Raw genomic sequence first — 4,906 nt, 5'->3', positions numbered from 1 at the left:
TGGCATGTCGCAGGGCCAGTTCAGTAAGGTCCTGCGACGTGTCTGCCAGGCTTTCATCAAGCGTGTTAAGCAATTTATTGCTATGCCTTTGGATGTTGGTGCCCTAGATGTGGTGAAGCGGCAATTTGCGGAAGGTGGTAGTCGCTTCCCACATGTTATTGGGGTTGTGGATGGCACACATGTTGCTATTCAGCCACCAAGACATAATGAAGAAATTTATAGAAACAGGAAACTGTTTCATTCTCTGAATGTAATGGTTGTTTGTGGGCCATCCCTCCAGATCCTTTCCCTGAACGCAAAGTTTACAGGAAGTTCCCATGATGCGTATGTCATTAGACAATCAGGGATATGGCAGAGATTAAGATCAAGTCAACGACCAGACATGTGGTTATTGGGTGAGTTGTTGCTCAAATATTTTAGTTACAAACTTACAAAAATATATGAAAATTGTGAACTAAAATTTTGCTTTTATTCCAACAGGAGACCGTGGATATCCTTGCACCCCCTGGCTCATGACTCCTTACCGTAATCCCAGGCCAGGACCACAGATGGCATTTAACTCCGCGCTTACTGCCACTAGGCAGCTGGTGGAGCGCACAATTGGTGTCCTGAAAGGGCGCTTTCGTGTGCTCCACCGCACGGGTGGCGACATCATGTATTCGCCGGAGATGGCAAGTAAAATAGTGGTCCTGTGCGCAATACTCCATAATATCGCGGTAAGGAGTAGTGTCGAGCTTCCTCAGGCAGAGGAATTGCCTGATGAGGAGCCAGGGGTTGTGCCACGCTTCGGTGGGGGGAGTGTGACACGGAGGGGGAGCCAAGTGAGGGCAAGAATTGTAGCAGAACATTTCAGGTATAGTGTTTTTAACATTTATATTTGCACAAATAATACAACCCAGTATGCTTATGTATTTTTAAACATGATTGCATTTAGTATGTTCTTGTAAAGTGATTGGGTAATGCTGTTGTTGTGTTTGAATGGTTTTTTCTTTTTAAACACAAAAAACAAAAACACGTTAAGCTGACAATGTTTATGTAATAATTTAAATACTGTAATGATAATAAATAGTGTCCTTATTTATTTTATATCCTCAAATACTGATTATGTAAACAAACACACAAACAAATGATCCTCAATGTTTGACACTTTGTGACTGTCCAGCTGAATGATCACACGACCTGTGGTGAGTACACAGATATGTTTAGTAATTTTCAGTAAAGTCTGTGTCTCTGTGTGTTTATTCTAATAGTTTCTAACAAACATTTTTGCTTATGCTAATGCGAATTTCCGCTCGTGCAAAATAACACTCTGCTCTTCACAGCATTGCAAAGATCAATAAAGTTATTAGAAATGACATATTTTTGGCCAATCACATGCTAACAGACACTATAAATATATGCCCAAATAAGGAAAACGCCATTGCCATGATGCGTGCAGCACCGTTCTCCAGGCGGGAGCTCCGCGTGCTGGTAGCGGTGATGGACCGCCGCGTAGGCCGCGTTGGGCGCTTCATCCCCAATCGGGTGAAGCGCGAGGCCTACGCGGAGGTCCGCCGCCTGCTGCGGACTCGCGTCCGCAGCAGGCGGACAATCATCCAGCTCGAGAGGCGATGGAGTGATCTCCGCAGGCGGACTCCAGATTTGTTGGCGGAGATCCGCCAGCAAATCCGTGCTCTCCATACCCGAAGTAAGTTACATTACATAAGATTTTTTGCTTAAAATGTGATAATGCTTCATCTTCCAAATTTTTAGCAAAAGGTTTTTTGTAAACCATTGTGCAAAACCATGTGCACTGCAGGGGAAGCATATGTAACATGTGCAGAGTGAGTCAGATTTGGGTGGGGTGTGTTAAAGCATCTCAATAATTTGCTGTGTTAAAATTAAACAGCCTGTATTTTCCATGGCCATAATTGAAAAAGTCCACCAAATCTAACTCTCTCTGCACATGTTATATATGCAACCCCTGCAGAGCACATGCTTTTGGACAATTGCAAACTACATTCCAGCTGTAATCCCCTTTGAATTACCTACATTTTACAGTAAGTGGTAGGCTAATTGCAACCTTCAGTCTCCTTTTTAGGAAATTAGGTCAGTGTGTGTGGTTAGGGGAAACAGTACTGACTGTAGTAAAGTGACACGAAACAAGTGCATGTTTCCAAGAAATAAGAAGCAGCCAGGAAACTGGTCCAAAATACTTGATAAGTGCTGGCTATATAATAAGGGCCCTTGAATAGTAATCTGGTGATGTTGCCTAGACAAATCACTATGACTCAATGGACTAGATTAAGGAATGAGCTTCAAAGTTAAAGTTTGGCTTCATTTTGTTTGCTATGGCCAACATGAAGAGGATCTTAACATGTTTGATTTTCTATTTTAAATTTAAAAAAAACAAACATGTAACATAACATTTATATTTAAAAATCAATACTATGTAATTTTGCATGATTAAAAAATGTGGACAATATTTTCATTCTAGGACAACAACAACGGCACAACTCCCCACCCCCTTCCCCTTCCCACTCCCCCTCCCCTTCTCACTCCCCCTCCCCTTCTCACTCCCCCTCCCCTTCTCACTCCCCCTCCCCTTCTCACTCCCCCTCCCCTTCACACTCCCCCTCAGCTTTCCAGTCCCCCTCATCTTCACAGTCCCCCTCAGCTTCCCAGTCCCCCTCAGCTTCCCTGGCCCACTCCACTTTCCATTCCCCTTCTCACCACACCTCGCCATCTCTTTCTGGGACCCCTTCTCCTCCTTCCCATACCCCTTCTCCTTCCACTTCGACATCCCCATCTGAACCCCCCTCACCCTCTATTGCTTTACATTTCTCTCCGCCCCCCTCGCCCTCTCAATCAGACCCCCCCTCTGAAATTGCGGCACTAATCCAGCCTCCTTCCCCCATCCAGCCTCCTGCCCCAATCCCTCCTCCTTCCCCAATCCCTCCTCCTTCCCCAATCCCTCATCCTTCCCCCATCCAGCCGCCTTCCCCCATCCAGGCAACATCCCCACCAAGTGAATGGGCAGAGGAAGCCCCTGCAGAACATTCCGGGAGTCTGGATGTTTCCGAGGAAAGTAAGTTTATTTAAATTTTATACAATAAGATTACCCACTTACACTTACAATGCCAAAACATGCAGTGTTGTACTGTTTGAATTCTTGGACCCTGGAAAAATATTTTAACATTTCATCATGGTGTACATGTTGCCTTTACATATTTGTGAGTGTCATTATATGTACAGTGTGTATGTGTGCAATGTTTTGTGTGTCCACTCTAGGTTGACACTCATTAGGTAGCCAGGGTTGCCAGGAGAACAGGGTTTATATGTGTTACTTTTTCTGGGAAACAGTTAGACCTGAGTGGAGTTTAGTATGTTTGCCTTTTACACTTGGGCCTGTGTAGTCTGAATATTTACACTTAAAAATCACATGCTTCACTTTGTTATGCAGCCTAATGACACACTGTTTTTTTTGTGTGAAAGTTACATTCTCAAAATTAATAAGTGTTCGAGTCAAACATGTTTGCACTTATTTAGTAAGGGCAGCTTTCATGGAGTGTGGGAATGCTATGATATGTTGGCCTTCTGAAGATGTGGATATGCAGTGTGATGATGCAGGACCAACCCACTAAAAATAAAAAACAAATAAAACAACAAATGGGAATGAATGCCAACATGGTGTCACATTGACGAAGATGGTAGTTATCTTTAACATGGGATGTCGGACATAGCAACCAATAAGATTATACTTAAAAAATTGGGATCCACTTCTACAATATAATAATCATATTTTTGCTTGATTGCTATGGGCAACGTTCCATCTTAAATATAACTCACATAGTAGTAAATGTAACACATGGTCTGGAACACTTTAAAATCTGATTAAAAGGCTGAGCAGGCTTGTGTGTTCTGCTAATGATTGTACCATAAAACAGGCAGGATGTAGTAACTTTGACATTAAAGCAGGCCTGTCCAAACTGCGGCACTCCAACTGTTGAGAAACTACACATCCCAGCATGCCCTGACACAGCTTTGCCATTCCCTGACCACAAAACTGTGTAAAGGCATGCTGGTATATGTAGTTTCACAACAGCTGGAGTCCAGCAGTTTGGACATGCCAGCATTTAAGTGTGCTTTGCGCCTTGCTTGGCTAATAAGTAATGTAATTAAGTTATTAATGTTTGTGTTGCATCTTAATTTCAGATGTTGCAGTTGGAGATCCCACAAGTTTTTCAGGGATACTTTACACCATGCGCCAACACCTGCAAGGAATGATGGATTGTGTGGACCATTTGCAAAAATTTGCATGACTTTTATTCTTTGATTTAAAAAAAAAAAAAAAAATTAACAAATACAAAAATAAAAAAGTTGATTAAAGTTAACCGGGTGTTGTGTTTATTAATGCAAAAAAGGATCAGCAGATTGGCAGGCAGAATTTGTTTTGTACAAAAAATTACACACATCTAACGTTACATTTTTACCAAAAAAAAAAGGAGATTATTGTGTTAAGAAACATGTAAACACCTTCATTCACAAACAACACCTTTAAAAATTAAAAAAGTGAAATAAAAAAAAAAAAAAATTACACTTTGACATGTTGATGGCCAATTATGGCAACAAAGTGTTAATTTTTTTTTATTCTCAGACTTAATTGTTTTGGAACATTATCAATCATTACACTAATTGGGTTCGTAATTGAAAAGGGCTTGTGGTCTTTAAAAGGAAAGGTGTCATTGCACTTAATAGGCCAAAAAAACATTTTTGTGCGTTTTACCTTAAAAGTGTGCATTTTTACGCAAAACTTTGTAAATATACTCAAACTTAGTATTTTTACGATTAAGTATGTGTTATTGCGATGATTTCGCAATGCTGCGATGGTTTCGCATTACTGCGATGTCATTTGGCGTACGCCCAC

The 4,906-nt window shown here is 41.5% G+C and overlaps 1 long non-coding RNA gene across 1 annotated transcript; it reads left to right on the top strand.

Annotated features, from left to right (window-relative positions):
- Positions 1–272: 272 nt before the first annotated feature.
- Positions 273–4,296, top strand: LOC134935210 (uncharacterized). Its single transcript, XR_010179986.1, has 3 exons — positions 273–1,184; positions 2,477–3,067; positions 4,195–4,296. It is a non-coding gene; the product is annotated as an uncharacterized LOC134935210 (long non-coding RNA).
- Positions 4,297–4,906: the final 610 nt, after the last annotated feature.

The sequence above is a fragment of the Pseudophryne corroboree genome, chromosome 6 (assembly GCF_028390025.1).
Source record: "Pseudophryne corroboree isolate aPseCor3 chromosome 6, aPseCor3.hap2, whole genome shotgun sequence".
Taxonomy (NCBI): domain Eukaryota; kingdom Metazoa; phylum Chordata; class Amphibia; order Anura; family Myobatrachidae; genus Pseudophryne; species Pseudophryne corroboree.
The sequence above is the reverse complement of the archived record's forward strand: the minus strand, read 5'-3'. Positions and strand labels throughout refer to the sequence as shown.